General features: G+C 40.6%; 1 protein-coding gene across 3 annotated transcripts in view; it reads left to right on the top strand.

The window, feature by feature from the left end:
• Window positions 1–19,088, top strand: part of STON1 (stonin 1) — a 60,702-nt gene that overhangs the window by 26,824 nt on the left and 14,790 nt on the right. The window contains exon 2 of one of the 3 annotated variants that reach the window (XM_057742840.1): window positions 11,949–12,030. The exons of the other annotated variants lie outside the window; for them this stretch is intronic. The gene's annotated coding sequence lies outside the window, so the exon portion shown is untranslated. The remainder of the gene's footprint in view (window positions 1–11,948; window positions 12,031–19,088) is intronic. 3 annotated transcript variants of the gene reach the window in all.

Here is a 19,088-nt window from a genome sequence, read left to right as displayed (position 1 = left end):
CTGGATTGTATATTCTTGTCTCCTTTGTCAAAGATAAGGTGACCATATGTGCATGGGTTTATCTCTGGGCTTTCTATCCTTTTTCATTGATCTATATTTCTGTTTTTGTGCCAGTACCATACTGTCTTGATTACTGTTGCTTTGTAGTGTAGTCTGGAGTCAGCTCCATTTTTCTTTCTCAAGATTGCTTTGGCTATTCGGGGTCTTTTGTGTTTCCATACAAATTGTAACATTTTTTGTTCTAGTTCTGTAAAAAATGCTATTGGTAATTTGATACTGATTGCACTGAATCTGTAGATTTTTCACAATGTTGATTCTTCCAATCCAAGAACATGGTGTATCTCTTCATCTGTTTGTATCATCCTTGATTTCTTTCATCAGTATTGTATAGGTTTTGGCATACAGGTCTTTTGCCTCCTTATGTAGGTTTATTCCTAGGTATTTTATTCTTTTTATTGCAGTGGTAAATGGGAGTGTGTCCTTAATTTCGCTTTCTGATTTTTCATTGTTAATATATAGGAATGCAAGAAATTTCTGTGCATTAATTTTGTATCCTGCTACTCTACCAGATTCATTGATTATCTCTAGTAGTTTTCTGGTGGCATCTTTAGGATTTTTTATGTATGGTATCATGTCATCTGCAAACAGTGACAGTTTTACTTTTTCTTTCTTTCCAATTTGGATTGCTTTTATTTCTTTTTCTTCTCTGAATGCCATGGCTAAAACTTCTAAAACTATGTTGAATAATAATGGTGAGAGTGGGCACCCTTGTCTTGTTCCTGATCTTAGAGGAAATGATTCCAGTTTTTCACCAATGAGAATGATGTTTGCTGTGGGTTTGTCATATATGATCTTTATTATGTAGAGGTAGGTTCCTTCTATGCCCACCTTCTGGAGAGTTTTTATCATAAATGGGTGTTGAATTTTGTCAAAAGCTTTTTCTGCATCTATTGAGATTATCATGTGGCTTTTTTTCTTCAGTTTATTGATATGGTGTACCATATTGATTGATTTGCATATATTGAAGAATCCTTGCATTCCCGGGATCAACCCCACTTGATCATGGCCTACGATCCTTTTAATGTGCTGTTGGATTCTGTTTACTAGTATTTTGTTGAGGATCTTTGCATCTATGTTCATCAGTGATATTGGGCTGTAATTTTCTTTTTTTGTGACCTCTTTGCCTGGTTTTGGTATCAGGGTGATGGTGGCCTCGTAGAATGAGTTTGGGAGTGTTCCACCTTCTGCAATATTTTGGAAGAGTTTGAGAAGGATAGGTGTTAGCTCTTCTTTAAATGTTTGATAGAGTTCACCTGTGAAGCCATCTGGCCCTGGGCTTTTGTTTGTTGGAAGGTTTTTAATCAGTTTTAATTTCAGTGTTTGTGATTAGTCTGTTCATATTTTCTATTTCTTCCTGGTTCATTCTTGGGAGTTTGTACTTTTCTAAGAATTTGCCCATTTCTTCCAGGTTGTCTATTTTATTGGCATATAGTTGCTTGTAGTAGTCTCTAATTATCCTTTGTATTTCTGCAGTGTCAGTTGTTACTTCCCCTTTTTCATTTCTGATTCTGTTGATTTGGGTCTTCTCCCTATTTTTCCTGATGAGTTTGGCTAATGGTTTATCAATTTTGTTAATCTTCTCAAAGAACCAGCCTTTAGTTTTATTGATATTGGTATTGTTTCCTTATTAATTTCTTTTTTGTTTATTTCTGATCTGATCTTTGTGTTCCTTCTGCTAACTTTGGGGGGGGGGGGTTGTTCTTTCTCTAATTGCTTTAGGTGTAAGGTTAGCTTGTTTATTTGAGATTTTATTATTTTTTGAGGTAGGATTATATTGCTATGAAATTCCCTCTTAGAACTGCTTTTGTTGCATCCCGTAGGTTTTGGTTTGTCACGTTTTCATTGTCATTTGTTTCTAGGTATTTTTTGATTTCCTCTTTGATTTCTTCAGTGATCTCTTGGTTATTTAGTAGCTTGTTGTTTAGCCACCATGTGTTTGTATTTTTTGCAGTGTTTTTTTTTTTTTCCTGTAATTGATATCTAGTCTCATGGCATTGTGGTCAGAAAAGATGTTTGATATGATTTCAATTTTCTTAAATTTACTGAGGCTTGATTTGTGACCCAAGATGTGATCTCTCCTGGAGAATGTTTTGTGTGCACTTGAGAAGGAAGTGTAGTCTGTTGTTTTTGGATGAAATAGCCTATAGATATCAGTTAAGTCCATCTGGTCTAATGTGTCATTTAGAGCTTGTGTTTCCTTATTTAATTTCTGTTTGGATGATCTGTCCATTGGTGTAAGTGAGGTGTTAAAGTCCCCTACTATTATTGTGTTGCTGTCAATTTTCCCTTTTATGGCTGTTAGCATTTGTAGTGTCCTTCCTTGTCTCTTGTAATAGTCTTTATTTTAAAGTCCATTTTGTCTGATATGAGTATTGGTATCCCAGCTTTCTTTTGATTTCCATTTGCATGGAATATCTTTTTCCATCCCCTCACTTTGTCTGTATGTGTCCCTAGTTCTGAAGTGAGTCTCTTGTAGACAGCATATATATGGGTCTTATTTTTGTATCCATTGAGCTGGTCTGTGTCTTTTGATTGGAGCATTTAATCCATTCACATTTAAGGTAATTATCAATATGTATGTTCCTATTACCATTTTCCTGATTGTTTTCAGTTTTTTTTTGTAGGTCTTTTCTTTCTCTTGTGTTTGCTGCCTAGAGAAGTTCCTTTAGCATTTGTTGTAAAGCTGGTTTGGTAGTGCTGAATTCTCTTAACTTTTGCTTGTCTATGAAGCTTTTGATTTCTGCATCGAATCTGAATGAGATCCTTGCTGGGTATAGTAATCTTGGTTGTAGGTTTTTCCCTTTCATCACTTTAAATATCTCCTGCCACTCCCTTCTGGCCTGCTGAGTTTCTGCTGAAAGATCAGCTGTTAACCTTATGGGGATTTCCTTGTATGTTGTTTGTTGCTTTTCCTTTGCTGCTTTTAATATTTTTTCTTTGTATTTAATTTTTGATAGTTTGATCAATATCTTTCTCAGCATGTTTCTTCTTGGGTTTATCCTATATGGGACTCTCTGTGCTTCCTGGACTTGATTGACTTTCTTTTCCCATGTTAGGGATGTTTTCGACTATCATCTCTTTAAATATTTTCTCAGACCTTTTCTTTTCCTCTTCTTTGGCAACCCCTGTAATTTGAATGTTGGTGTGTTTAATGTTGTTCCAGAGGTCTCTGAGACAGTCCTCAATTCTTTTCATTCTTTTTTCTTTATTTTGCTCCTCAGCAGTTATTTCCACCATTCTATCTTCCAGGTCACTTATCTGTTCTTCTGCCTCAGTTATTCTGCTATTGATTCCTTCTAAAGTATTTTTAATTTCAGTTATTGTGTTGTTCATCACTGTTTGTTTGCTGTTTAGTTTTTCTAGCTCCTTGTTAAACATTTCTTGTATTTTCTCCATCTGTGTCTCCATTGTATTTCTGAAATCTTGGATCATCTTTACTATCATTGCTCTGAATTCTTTTTCAGGTATATTGCCTATCTCTTCTTCATTTGTTTGGTCTTGTGGGTTTTTACCTTGTTCCTTTATCTGCTGCATCTTTCTTAGTCTTCTCATTTTGTTTAACTTGCTGTGTTTGGGTTCTCCTTTCCTCAGGCTGCAGGGTCATAGTTCCTCTTACTTCTGTTGTCTGTCCATGATGGGTGAGGTTGCTCTAGTGGCTTGTGTAGGCTTCCTGGCTGGGGGGACTGGTGCCTGTTTTCTGGTGGGTGGAGCTGGATCTTGTCCTTCTGATGGGCAGGGTCACGTCTGGTGGTGTGTTTTAGGGTGTCTGTGAGCTTAGTTTGACTGTAGGCAGCCTGTCAGCTAATGGGTGAGGTTGTATTCCTGTCTTGCTAGTTGTTTGGCATGAAGCATCCTGCACTGGAGCTTGCTGGCTGTTGCGTGGAGCTGGATCTTAGTGTTGAGATGGAGACCTCTGGGAGAGCTCTCGCCAATTAATATTCCTTGAGGCAGGGAGTTCTCTGGTGGTCCAACGTCCTGGACTCAGCTCTCCCACCTTGGAGGCCCAGGTCTGACCCCCAGCTGGGGCACCAAGACTCTGCAAGCTGCACTGTGTGGAAGAAAAGGAATAAGAAGAAAAAACAAAAAAAGAAAAAGAATAGATGAGATCCCAAGACAAATGGTAAAAGCAAAATTAAATAGACAAAATCACACAAAGAGATGTACACATATGCACTCACAAAAAGAAAAGAGAGAGAAAAAAATAGAGAAAACAAAGAAGAGAGCAACAAAACCAATAAACAAACCCAAATGCGAAAACAAACACTAGAAACTAAACTAACAAAAACATAGAATCAGAAACAAATCAAATGCAGAAAGCAAACCAGGACATCCTTCAGTACTTGTAGGTAGTTCTCTGGACCTGCTATGGGCACTGTGGTATCAGCTCAGACTCCGATCTGGCCTTACTCCTGTGTGTACTTGCCCGCAAAGTCTAGAGTTGCCCCCAAAGTCCACAGCCTCGATTGTAGGAACACTTGTTGTCTATTCAGGTATTCCACAGATGCAAGGTTTACCAAGCTGATTGTGGGTATTTAATCTGCTGCTTCTGTGGCTGTACAGAGAGGTTTCCCTTTCTCTTCTTTGGTCCCACAGCCCTTGGAGTTCAGTTTTAGTTTTGGTCCCACCTCTGTGTGTGGGCCACTCTCAGGCATTGGTTCCCCTTCCAGGCAAGAGGGGGCGAAAGCAGTGGCTGATTAGGGCTCACTTGCTCACTCAGGCTGGGGGACAGGAAGGGATATGGCAGTTCAATTGAAATGTGTGGGGAGTGCTTGCAGTGGCCCAGGCAGGCATGAAGTTGCAGGAGCAGCTTCCTTACAAGCAAGGGGAAGTTGGCTCTGGATTGCAGGACCCTCGGCAGTGGCAGGTTGCACAGGCTGCTGGGAGGGTGTGGGCATTGACCTGCCTTGCACACAGGACACTTGGTGGCAGTGGCTGCAGCCCCTGGGGTTGGAGGTAACAGCTGTTGCTCACACTCACATAGGCATTGCCCTGCTGTCTGTGAGTGCAGGGAGCAGGGAGCAACAAAGGTCTCCTGCCTCTGCAGCAGGCCTGGGTTTTTTCCCCGGACTTACCCCCAGCTAGCTGTGGCACACTGCCTCCCCACCACCCGCCCGCACCCCGCTCCTTGAGGCTGTCCTCACGCAGCCAACCCCAGTCCTCTCACTGGCGTCTGACCTCCAAAGCCCAAGTCTCAGCACCCAGCCCCAACCCGCTCCAGTGTGCGAGCAGACAAGCATCTCGGGCTGGTGAGTGCTGGTCGGCACTGATCCTGTGTGTGGGAATCTCTCCCCTCTGTCCTGTGCACCTCTGTTGCTGCCTTTTCCTCTGAGGCTCCAAATCTCCCCCCAACCCTCTGTCCCCAACAGTGAGGGGCCTTCCTAGTGTGTGGAAACTTTTCCTCCTTCACAGCTCTCTCCCAGAGGGGCAGGTCCTGTCCTGATTCCTTTGTTTCTTTGTTTCTTTTTTCTCTTGCCCTACCCACTTATTTGGGGATTTTCTTGCCTTTTTGGAAGTCTGAGGTCCCCTGCAGCATTCAGTAGGTGTTCTGTATGAGCTGTTCCATATGTAGATGTATTCTTGTATTCTTGATGTGTTTATGGAGAGGAAGGTGAGCTCCATGTCTTACTTCTCCACCATCTTTCCATCCATCAAGACTACAGCTTTTGTACAAACAAGAGGCACGCAGAGGACATGGCAGGAGGGGTCCATTGTGGGAAGGCCCCACAGGTTACCTTAGCAGTCGGAAGCCATAGTGATAATAGCCTCTACTTATGATCTCCCCCACGCACCTACCATTTTATAGATGCACATACTTAGTATGTGCAAGAGCCCATCTTAGTTTGTTCCAGCTGCTGTAACAGGACAGTACACTACACACTGGGTGGCTTCAGCAACAGAAGTGTATTTCTTAAAGTTTTGGAGCCTGGAAGTTCAAGATCAAGGTGTTGGCAGGCTGAGTTTTGTCTGAGGCCTTTCTCCTTGGCTTGTGCACAGCTGCCTTCTCTCTGTGTCCTCACATGGCTTTTTCTTTGTGTGTACAAAATCCCTGGTGTGTCTGTGTCCTGGTCACTTCCTGTAAGGACACCATTCAGATTGCCTCAGGGCTTACCCCAACAGCCTTGCTTTAACTTAACTAGTCACATTGGGAGGTACTGGGGGTTAGGAATGACTTTGGGGGGGATTTGGTTCAGCTCCTAACAAATCCTAGAAGTTAGCTGTTATCATCCTGGTTTCAAACCTGGGGGAACTGAGGCTCAGGGAATTAAAGTAACTTGACCCAGGTCACACAGGTAGTCAGGTGGCAGGACTGGGATTCACGTTCTAACTCTAAACCTTTCTTTCCCCACCAAACGGGCAGTGACTGAGGTCTTAATCTGTGGTCTGCAGTGTGCTTCACCCAGGACCCAGCACGCACAAGGCACAGTAACTTATTCGCTGAATAAATGGGCACAGTGTATGGGACAAGAATTTGTACCAGAACATTTGGCAGACATTCCCCAAAGTCCAGCATCCAAGGGTTGAGATCCTGCATCTCTTTCGGCAGATGATGGTCCTTAACTTCTCATACATGCTATTCCAATCTGAACGCAGCGCGTTTAGTGTGTGGGAAGCATTAAATAGCCTTTCTGGGCCATTTTGCTACTGCCTCCTCTGAAAACACTGAAAGCAATTACATGGTAATTAAGATAAATTACTTGACCAATGTTCATAGCAAAGTGGTTGACTTTGGTTTTCCCCCCACTAAATATTGAGGTCCAGAGAGAGAGCCTCTCTATAGTTGTTTAAACTTTCAGGACCTTCTGCTTATCTTCAGGAGGTCCCCATGGGCTTGCAGGGAAGAGGGGAAAGAGGAGATTTGCATATTTAAGATGTGTAATCTGAGCCAACCTCCCTGTAGCTAACTTTATCCCACATCTTTTTCATGGTTTCCTTTGAGAACTCAGAATCCAAATTGAGGAGCTGCGGTCTAATAACCACAGGGCCGCACACCCTGCCCTGCCCTGGGGGCGGCTATGGAGATAATGCCCTGGCTTTTGAGCCTTGCTCTTTCCACTGGGGAACCCACAGGGATAAAAATACCAGAAGGCAGTCCTGAAAGCAGGCCTTGTTTGCGGGTTCTCGCCTGCACGAAGGCTCACTTGTCTGCGGCATTCCCCGGACAGGGGTGGGCTGGATTTTTCAGAGAGTGGGAGGCCCTGGGGCCCCTTTGTGCTCCAGAGACCAGGAGGTAGGTAGGATGTGAAGAGGTGGGCTGTTACAGGGCTGCCAGAAATCAGTCCACCGGGGAAACAGCACAGACCCAGAGCTGCAGAAACCCACGAACAGCGGTGGTGGGGGATGGGGTGGGGTGGTGGTGGGGAGGTGGTCAAGATGTAGCTCAGACTCTGTCCATGGAACCCCAGCATCCATGCTCCCTTTGCTTCCAGACTGGCAGCCTGGCCTCACCCTTGTCACCGTTGACTTAATCACCAAACCAAAGGTTGTCTGTCTCTATTGTCCTGCCTCCTGCAGCTCTTCAAGGTCCCATGAGGACACACTTTCTGCTTTGGGGGTCCTTGCACCTCCTGGTTTTACCTTGGCCTCTTGGGCGTGTCTTCCTGTCTCCTTTTCTTTTCCTCTTCCTATAAAGTGACCCGATCCTTAGCTTTGGCCACCCTGTGGCTTCTCCCTTTCTTTCCTGCATTTAGTTCTCGCCTATCCAAGAAAGACTGCCAATTCCACATGTCCTGCCCCCTGTTTTCTCTCCAGGTACTGTCCTTTGTTTCAAGCTCCTTGCTAGGTGTTTCCACATGGATATACCTCAGACCTGACCAATGTGTGTAAACCCGGCTCCTCTTCCTGCCTCTGCTATGTCTCTACTTTTCTAAGGGCCAGACTTCCCCTTTTTCTTATTTTCTAGACCACATTTGGTGTCCACATCCTGTCAAGTCTTCTTTTAAAATATTCCTTGATTGCCCTTTCTCCTATTCTTCTTCTTCTTTTTTTTTTTTAAACTAGATCTATATTTATCGAACTGGAGGGATATCCATGACATATTATTAAGCAGGACATTTTAAAAAGCAAGCATCATGTATAGTATGATCCTAATGCAAAATTTCCACGTGTGCACATATATTTGTTTATATTTGTATGAACACGGAAACAGTGGGGAAAAATACATATTGTGCTTTTAACAGAATTACCATAGTGGGGTGAAAATAAATAAAAAAGGATTAACTTTCTTATGCATTTTTGGATTGTTTCATTTGTTGAAATGAGTGAGTGTCATTTTTATTTATATTTTTTCTTTTCCATTATAGTTTATTATAAGATATTGAATACTGTTCCATGTGCTATACAGTAGAACCTCATTGTTTATCTATTGTATATATAGTAGTTTGTATCTGCTAATCCCAAACCCCTAATTTATTCCTTTCCCTCCCAGCTTTCTCCTTTGGTAAACATAAGTTTATTTTCTATGTCTGTAACTCTATTTCTGTTTTGTAAGTAAGTTCACTTGTATCATTTTTTTTAGATTCCACATGTAAGTGATGTCATATGATATTTGTCTGACATTTCACTTAGTATGATAATCCCTAGGTCCATCCATGTTGCTGCAAATGGCATTATTTCATTCTTCTTTATGGCTGAATAATAGTCCATAGTATGTATGTACCACATCTCCTTTATCCATTCCTCTGTTGATGTACATTTGGGTTGTTTCCATGTCTTGCCTCTTGTAAATCTCTCTCTCCTGTTCTGATTCCTGCTCTGGTAGACAGTGTGATATAGTAGAAAGAGAAGGAGATTTGGGACCTGACACAGCATTCAGTTCTGACAGCACCATTTTCCAGTTGTGCTGCTTCTGGCAATTCACCAAATTGAAGCCTCCAATTCACTGTCCACAAAGTAGACACATGCAGGAGAGTGGACACCCTGCTCGCCACACTAAGCTCACTGACCTCAATATAGGGCAGGATTTCTCAGCCTCAATGCTGTTGATATGTTGGGCTGGATAATTCTTTGCTCTGGGGCCGTCTTGTGCATTATAGGATCCGTTCAGCAGCATCTACTCACTAGAGGATAGTAGCATCTGCCCACCCCTAGTTGTAATGACCAAAGATGTCTCCAGACACTGCCACACATGCCCTGCAAAATTAAATCGTTCTAGTTGAGAACCACTTGTATGGAGTGATGCTGAGTCTTGGGTTGTGGGTCCCAGGTTTTCAGGTTTTAACGTTACAGCCACCAGCCACATGTAGGAAGGGAACCAGCATGGATAATATTGGAGGGCACAGATAGGTTTTGCTGTGGTTTAATATTTCACAGATGGTATTTCCTGTCACATAGATGAACTAAATGCCACACGTGTTTGTGATTAAATATTATGGGCTGCAGAACATATATGCTAATAATACATGCAGTACACGCAGTAGACACCTCTCCTGTGACTTAAGCTGAGAGTGTGCTCTGCAAAGGTTTTCCCTGCACTTAGCTTTTTGTGTTGTCTTATGATTCCTTTCTGTTACAAACTTCTACTTTCCCCTTTAAAGGAAAAAAATTCTAGAGGAATATTTTAAACACTTTCGTAGAAAACCTTTGAGAAAATTCTTAATGGATGCATTTTGCACACTGGGCTGTCCCTGACTTTGGCTTTGTTTCTGGGATATAAATCCCAGAATGCAAAGAGGGTAACTAGATTGTAGACCTCCAACCACACAAAACAAGACGGAGGCTGTTTTTTTCAAACGCAGCTCCAGCCTGGTTCCACTGCTGTAGTTGAAGAGTCAGGCATTGGGGAGAGTCAGAGAATTCCTTCTTTGGGGGGCAGCCAATGAAACCACACAGAAACTGACATGAAGCCATTCTTTCTCTAGATTATACAGTGTTGCTGTAGAGCAAAAAAGTCACAGGCATAAAGGACTAAATTCAGCCCTCCACAGAGGCGAGGGCGTTGCTCAGGGTCCAGACGTGTTTGTGGAGCTTGAGTAGGAGTCAGCTCTACAATGACAGTTTGGGTGGAGCTGAGAGCAGGAGGCTACTGCTTGGTGTTGGTGGCACTTCACTGAGCTCTGCTGGATACCTCTTAAGCATCAGTCCTCCCCCAGCACCTGGCAGAGACAGAGAAGCCAGACCCTAGAGATCATCCTAGAGGCTGGTGGTCTCCACAGATGATCCACTGAAGTGGGGACAGAGTCTGCAGCTGCAGACCACCTGAAATGCTGATTCAACAACCAAATGTCTCTAATCTGATTTTGATGATCTGCCAGAAAAGGTAGAACTTCATATTTACACTTGATTTGAATGGTTTCGGAAAGCTGCCAAGAAAAGCAGAAGTAGACCCTAGAGAATAGAGGGGGGTGGAGGCTGGCATGGGAGGAAGGACGGACACAGGGAGTTATGCACAGTTCAGGGACTTAGTGTACAAAGATGGTCACCAGAAGAGAGGGTGGACCTGAATGCGTGTGTTGGGCAGCAAGTCCAAACAGTAGTTCATCACTAAGGGTGGGATGGCCAGTTGATGCAGTCAAGAAGGGGTGGGAAGTAGGGCAGGCTGAGTTGTAAAAGCCACTCACAGAATTGACCCAAATTGCTCCTGAGCTGTTGTTCTTAAGAACAACTGTCTGAGAGTTTGTCTTTCCCACAGCCTGATGACCCAGGGCAGACAGTTGGGATGGGCTTTGTGGAGAAACAGGCTCTTCTCAGGTGAGAACAGCATCCTTCAGTGTAGGGAGTTCCTGGCTCCAGGAAGTGGTGGCTCCTACCCTGGAGCTTTCTCCTTAGTGAAGGGTGGCATGGTGACACCAGCAAGTTCTTGGATCTCTCGGGACCTCTGGGGTGGTGGATGCTATCGAGCATGGACTTTGGGATCAGACAGACCAGGTTACAGTCCAGGTCTGCCTCTTACTGGCTGGGTGACTTTAGGCAAGTAGCTTAACCTCTCTGAGCCTTATTTTCCTTTTCTGAAAAAATGATAATAATATGTAATTTTATATTATATTATTATATCAAGCCCTCATAGGGTTGTAAGGATTAAATGAGATTATGCATCTGTAGTTCTTAGCAGACCATGAGTACCTAGTAAGTACTTGATAATTGTTTGTTGGTGTGATTAATTGAATAGAATATCTCCCATTTCTGCCTGACTCTAAATTCAGTGATTCTTTGAACCGCGGAGGGCAGTATAGAGATTTATTTTATGGAAAACTGAAAAGACCATTTAAAATTAGTCAGAAATTTATGGGGCTGCATATTTATGTCAGACATTTGCAGGCAATGTGGAAAATGCTCTAATGAATGAGACATGATCCCTCCTTCTGGCTCTCAGAGAATATATGAATTTTTCCTACAATAACTTGAAAATTTATATCCCCAAATTCTTTTTGGTGAGACCATTTTTCCATACCAGTGCTTCTTATTCATAAGGCTTGTTGTAAATAGTTTGCATTATTATTAATAATGTTTAAGGTGTTTCTATTGGTGAAATATTTACTTTTAAAAATAATTTAGAATAAATTTATGACAATTTCCTTAATACTTTTTATAAGAATCCCAGTATGATTTCTCTATTTCTATTTTTTTAGTTGAAGTGTAGTTGATTTATAATATTGTGTTAGTTTCAGGTATATAGCAAAGTAATTCAGTTATACATATATATGTATATATCTATATATGTATTTTTGATTCTTTTCTAGTATGGTTTATTGCAAGATATTGAATATAGTTCCCTGTGCTAAAACAGTGAATCCTTGTTGTTTATCGATTTTATATGTATTAGTGTGCATCTGTTAATCCCATACTCCCAATTTATCCCTCCCCCACCCTTCCCCTTTGGTAACCACAAATTTGTTTTCTATGTCTGTGAGTCTGTTTCTGTTTTGTAAATAAATTCATTTGTACTATTTCAGATATGTGATATCATATAATATTTGTCTTGCTCCTGGTATGATTTCTGCAGTGGAAGAAGGGGATTGGGTACAGGAACTGTATGTGAGTACAGCCATTCTCACGTTTTCTGTGACCTGGGGCCCTCTTTGCCAACCCAACACTTAGAATGGTGGTGATAATTAATTATTTTAGGGCTTCCCTAAATATTTGGAGAGGTTGTTAAATGCTTAGTACATCCACCTGAACCTGCTAGGCTTCTGAATGCCATCTGTCACATGTGCTGAGGTAAAAAATTGAAAACCACTGTCTACCTACAACCTTGTTATTCCCAGAATACATAAGGATGTGCATTGGCTTTTAATTTGTTCTTAAGTTCACTGGACTCTGATGTAGCTTTGAAACTAGGCAGCGGAACAGAATGTCTAATAGTCTTAAGGGGAAGCAAATTCACTTTCCTAGAAACCTTCAAACCTCAGAGATTGACTTGTAGAAATTTCCACCATAATACATTTTCCTTTTCTATCTGTGCCTCCTTTGGAGTCTTGGTGTCTTGCCCTGTTTATGAAGTTTGTTTGGAATTGTCTTCTAGGAGTTTCAGAATAATCCAGATTGACTGAAAACAGACCTCTGAAAGGATTAGGGCATGTAAGGTGTAATGGAATCCACAGCTGAGGAGAAAGCCAGGGAGTCAAACCAGGGGAATCTTTGCTTCAGGGGAAGGCAGCTGGGGACTTGGTGCCAGGAGTCCTGCATCCCCAGCTCTCCACTCACTGGATCCTGACCTTGGAGAAGGCATTCCATGCTCTTTTTGCCTCTGGATTGTTGTAAAGATTAAATGAGATGTTACCTTGAAAGGGTTCTGGCATGAGAGAATGCAGGGCCCTCTGGGAGGCATAGATTTAGATCTTATTCCATTTGCAATCCAGAAAAGGAAATACTGAGGTTAAATAGGTGTTATTGCTTGACTACTTTTGGATTCCAGTGTCTTGAAGTAGATGGGGTGAAGTTGCAGATGATTAAAAGGAAACACATTCTAGGTCTCTCGACTCTTGAGTGTTGTCATCCCTCCTTGAGACCCAGGGGGCCTTGGACAGACCAACCCTCTGGACAGGATGTGGCCCCCTTTCCCTGCTGGGGGTGGGGTTGGGTCAGGAGAGAAGGAGAGTGCTGGATGAAATTGATTCTAGTTGTTGACTTCAGGAAAACTGCCTGGAGTGAGGGATGCTTTGAGACAAAACCAGAAAGATGAAATCATATAGAGAGGGAAGGGGAAAAAAGGGTAAGAGAGAAATGGAAATATGGGTGAAAAAGGATTGATAAGGAAGTGCACAAGAGGCATGCAGAAGAGGAAAAAGAGGACCACTGTGGGAAACAAACCTGTCCCTGACCACGGGGAGCCGGAGTCTTAGCTGCTCACCTCAGAGCAGCATCTAAGTGCTGCCTTTTCAGCAAGGACAAGGGTTTGGGTTTCTATTGGACACAATTCTGTTTGGTTGAATTAAACTTACATTTGCGGAGTGTCTCCCTGTGGAAGAGTCCTACTTAGAGCAAAGACTGTGCTTTGCATAGATTTTGCCTTCAGAGTAGGAGATTTTTTTTGCAAGGTGTGCTTTTGAAAAGTTCAAGGGTCACTTAAAAAATAATGAGATTGATTTCTTTGCTTGGCTTATGGAAGTCACTTTTTTTTTTCATAATAAGCAAAAACTCTGAAGAAACTAGTATGACTTCCAAACTTTGACGCTCCCAATGGAAAATGGATGAAGTGAAATGTTTGGTATTGATCAGAATAAGATTGAGTCTGAAGCTGAATTATTTCTTCTCTTGGTTTTCTCTTTTTCTTTCTTTTTTATAAACCCAACTAAAGCAAATATTTACACAGTCTCTCATGCTATATGAAGAATTATTTTGGTTGGATGGATTCCTTCTGAAGACAGTGGGATGGGATGGATCAAGAAATATTGTTGCTGATTTCCTGCCTCTCAGCCTCCTGGGTGTGTCCCATTGGAAACACTGCTCTTCCTGCTTCAGAGGGAAAGTGCTTTATGGCAACTCTAGCCTAAGGGCAGTGACAGTGAAATGCCCTCCAGAGAGAGCCAGCTGGCCTGGGCTGCTGCTCCACTGTGTGTTTTTGTGCCCTCAGGAATATGTGGGTCTAGCAAATGACAACACTGAGCATGCCATGTCCCCAGTGGAGCCCCAGGCCCTCTCTTTCTCTTTGTGTTGGCACTTTTCCAAGCTCGAATGATTGCATTGGTTGAGCCTTCATTATCCACAGGGAGAGGCGAGAAAGTGGGCTGGAGGGAGGAAAATATGCCTTTCTCATGGGCTTTATTCCAGCAGATTTTGAATTTTTACATCAGTAGATCCCATGGAGTTTTACTTTCTATCAGTTTGGAAGTTTGGTCAAAAATCCCAGTGGTAACACAATTTCTGCTTTTGAAAAAAAAATTCAGTTGGATGTCAACCACCATAGAATTATTTTAGAGTTGGAAATGACCTCAGAGAGGGGCTTAGCACATAGCGTGTGAGTGGCAGAGCAGTGACCAGCATTCGGCTACCCAGCCCCTAGATCAGTGCTGGGGCCGGTATGGGTCATTGCTTCTGATGTCATTAGAATAATTTCAGTAATTTATGTTGTACTAGATCAGGAGGAAGTGGCCTGTGTTCAAATTCTGGTTCTTTCCAAGCCTAGGTATATACTCAAGGGTAATGATCACACTAAAACTTCCTCACAAATGTTCATAGCAGTATTATTAATAGTAGCCCGCAAATAGAAGCAAACGAAATGTCCCTCCACTGATGAGTGGATAAACAAAACATGTATTTTGAGTAAATACACGTGGGATATCCTCATGATGAAACATTACTCAGCCACAAGAAGGAATGAAATTCTGATACATGCCACAACATGGATGAACTTTGAAAACATGCTAAGTGAAAGAAGCCAGACACAAAAGGCCATATATTGTAGATTCTATTTAAGTGCAATGTCCAGACTAGGCAAATTCATAGAAAAAGAAAATAGATTGCCAGGGCCTGGGGGAGGAGGAGAATGGGGAGTGACTGCTGATAGGTACAAAGTTTATTTTTAAATTGATAAGAATGTTCTGGAATTAGATAGTAGTGATGGTTGCACAACTCTGAATATCACTGAACGAAACATCAGTGAGTTGTCATTTTATATATGTGAATTATGTCAGTAAACCTATTATAAAAAAAAATCCGAGTTCTGCTTCTTACCAGTTGGATGACTTTAGGCAATGACTCCAGTCCAAGTAATCTCAGCTATGAAATAGCAATAATGATATAAACCTCCCAGGGTTGTTTTAATCAGTGAGATAATGAATTTGAAAACGCTTCTAAACTATAAACCTTGGGGCTGTCAGTGGGTTATAAATTCATTATAAGTTGGGTTTTTATCTTTTGCTGTGTTTTCTACAGCACTAACAAGGTCTAACTACATAATAGTCATTCAAATAAAGACGTTTTGAATTGATTCAAAAGTGTTGTAATTTTCAAAATCGTGGTAAAAAATAAATTTTTAACACTTTTAAAATCCTTTATCAAAAATCTAAGTGTACAGTACAGTTGTGTTAGCTCTGTGCACATTGTTGTACGGCAGATCTCTAGAACTTTTTCATCTTGCGTGACTAAAACTCTATATGCATTGAACAGAAACACCCCTTTTCCCTCCCCTTGGAGCCCCTGGTAACCACCATTGTGCTTTCTATGAGTTTGACTAATTTAGATACCTCACAAGTGGACAAGTTGTCTTTTTGTGACTGGCTTATTTCACTCAACATAACATCTTTAAGGCTCATTCATGTTGTAGCATGCGTCAGAATTTCCTTCCTTTTTAAGGCTGAATAATATTCCATTGTATGTATATACCACATTTTTTTAATCCATTCATCAGACGATGGACATTTAGGTTGTTTTCACCTCTTGGTTATTGTGAATAGTGCTGCAATGAACATGGGAGTGCAAATATCTCTTTGAGATCCTGTTTTCAATTCTTTTGAATAAATACACAGAAGTAAGATTGCTGGATCATATGGCAGATTTATTTAAAAATTTTTGAGGACCTCTATATTGTTTCCCATTTTACATTCCCACCAAAAATGCACGGGGGTTATAATTCACCACATGCTTGCCAACACTTGTTATTTTTTTGTGTTTTGTGTGTGGGTCTTTCTGTTGTGTGTTTGTTGTTTTTCTTTGTTTTGGTAATGGCCATCCTAACAAGTGTAAGGTGATACTGTGTTTTTGATTTGCCTCTCCCTGGTTATTAATGATGTTGGGTACCTTTTATATACCTGTTGTCCATTTGTATGTCTTCTTTGAAGAAGTGTCTGTTCAAGTCAGTTGTCCATTTTTAAATTGGGTTATTAGTTTTTTTTTTTATTTTTTTAAAGATTTTTTTTTTGATGTGGACCATTTTTTAAAGTCTTTAATTGAAATTGTTATAATACTGCTTCTGTTTCATGTTTTGGTCTTTTGGCTGCGGGACATGTGGGGTCTTAGCTCCCTGACCAGAGATTGAACCTGAACTCCCTGCGATGGAAGGCGAAGTCTTAACCACTGACCACCAGGGAAGTCCTAGTTTGTTTGTTTTTTGCTATCAAGTTGGAGGATTTCCTTCTGTAATTTGGATATTAAACACCTTATCAGTTATATGATTTGAAAATATTTTCTCCCATTCCATATGTTGCCTTTTCACTCTGTAGATTGTTCCTCTTGCTCTACAGAAGCTTTTTAGTTTGATGTAGTCTCACTTGTCAGTTTTTGCTTTTGTTTTCTGTGCCTTTGGTGTCATAAGAAATCATTGCTAAGACCAATGTCATGAAGCTTTTCCCCTGTGTATTCTTCTAGGAGTTTTATAGTTTCAGGTCTTACGTTTAAATCTTTAAACCACTTTTAGTTGATTTTGTGTATGGTGTAAGATAAGGGTCCAGTATCATTCTTTTGCTGTGGGTATCCAGTTTTCCCAACACAATTTGTTGAAGAGTCAATTCTTTTCCCATTGTGTAATCTCAGTGTATAGAGGATCATTTGGCCATATATGTGTTAGTTTATTTCTGGGCTCTGTATTCTGTTCTATTGGTCTATATGTTGGTCTTTATACCAGTACCATACTGTTTTGATTACCAGAGCTTTGTAATATGTTTTGAAGTCAGGAAGTATGAGGCCTTCAGCTTTGTTCTTCTTTCTCAAGATTGTTTTGGCTATTCAAAGACCTTTGAGATTCCATACAAACTTTAGGATTGCCTTTTTTTTTCTATTTCTGCAAAAAAAAAGTGTCATTGGGATTTTGCATTGAATCTGTAGGTCACTTTGGGTAGTATGGATGTCTTAGCAATATTAAATCTTCCAATCCATGAACATGGGAAGTCTTTCTATTTATTTGGGTCTCCTTAGTTTCTTTCAACAATAATGCTTTGTAGTTTTCAGTGTGCAAGTCTTTTGCCACTTTGGTTAAGTTTATTCCTAAAGTTTTTTGTTTGTTTGTTTGTTTGTTTTGCTGCTACTGTAATTGCCATTGTTTCATTAATTTTATTTTTGGGTTGTTAATTGTTTGTGTTAGAAATGCAGCTGATTTTTTTGTATGTTGATCTTGTATTCTGCAACTTTGGTGAATTCATTTATTAATATTCGTTCTAACCGTGTGTGTGTGTGTGTGTGTGTGTGTGTGTGTGTGTGTGTGTGTGTGTGTTTAGAGTTTTCTACATATAAGATCATAGCATCTGCAGACAGACACAATGTAACTTTTTCCTTTCTGATTTGGTTGCGCTTTATTTCTTTCTCTTGCCTAATTGCTCTGGTTGGGACTTCTAGTACTATGTTGAATAGAAGTCATAAGAATGGACATTCTTGCCTTGTTCCTAATATTAGAGGAAAAGCTTTCAGTTTTTCACCATTGAATATGATATTAGTTGTGGGCTTTTCATATGTGGCCTTAATTATGTTGAGGTAATTTCCTTCAATTCCTAGTGTGTTAAATGATTTCTTATCATGAAAAGATATTGTTTTGTTAAATGCCTTTTCTGTATCGCGATGATTGTGTGATATTCATTGTTTGTTCTGTTAATGTGGTATATCATATTGATTGATTTTCATATATTGAACTATCCTTGCATCCCAGGGATAAATTCCACTTGATAATGGTGTGTGATCCTTTTAATCTGCTACTCAATTTGGTTTGCTGGTGTTTTGTTGAGGATTTTTGCATTTATATTTTTGCATCAGGATTATTGACTTGTGATTTTCTTGTAGCATCTTTGGTTTTGGTATCAGAGTAATGCTGGCCTCATAAAATGATTTTGGAAGTGCTCCCTCCTCTTCAGTTTTTTGGAAGAGTTTGAGAAGGTTGGTGTTAATTCTTTAAATGGTAAAATTCTCAAGTGAAGCCATCTGGGTCTGAGCTTTGCTTTTGGGGGAGGTTTTGACTATTGATTCAATCGCCCTACTAATTATAGGTCTCTTCATTTTTTCTGTTTCTTTATGACTCAGTCTTGGTAGATGAACATTTCTAAGAATTTACCAATTTCTTCTAGGCTATCCAATTTGTTGGCATATAATTGTTCATAGTAGTCCCTTATAATTTTCTGTTCTGTGACATCATTTGTAATGTCTCCTCTTTGATTTCTGATTTTGAGTATTTTCTCAGTCTAGCTAAAAGTTTGTCAATGTTGATCTTTTCAAAAAACCAACTTTTGGTTTCTTTTTTTAAAAAATTTTCTATTCTCTAGTTCATTTATTTCTGCTCTAATATTTATTCTTTCCTTCCTTCTGCTAACCCTCGGCTTTGCTTTCTTTTCCAGTTTCTTGAGATGTAATGTTAGTTTATTTGACATCTTTCTTCTTTTTTAATGTAGGTGTTTACTACTGTAAACTCCCCTCTTAGTACTACTTTTGCTGCATCCCATAAGTTTTGGTATGTTACGTTTTCCTTTTTGTTTGTCAAGATATTTTCTAATTTCCTTTTTTGGTTTCTTCTTTGACCCATTGGTTGTTCAAGCATATATTGCTTAATTTCTACATGCTCGTGAATTTACCAGTTTTTCTTCTGCTGTTTTTTTTTTTCTGGCCATGCTGCACGGCATGTAGGATCTTAGTTTCCTGGCCAGAGACCAAACCCGAGCCCCTGCAGTAGAAGCATG

This window comes from Hippopotamus amphibius, chromosome 7 (genome assembly GCF_030028045.1).
Source record: "Hippopotamus amphibius kiboko isolate mHipAmp2 chromosome 7, mHipAmp2.hap2, whole genome shotgun sequence".
In the NCBI taxonomy this organism is placed as follows: domain Eukaryota; kingdom Metazoa; phylum Chordata; class Mammalia; order Artiodactyla; family Hippopotamidae; genus Hippopotamus; species Hippopotamus amphibius.
The sequence above is the reverse complement of the archived record's forward strand: the minus strand, read 5'-3'. Positions and strand labels throughout refer to the sequence as shown.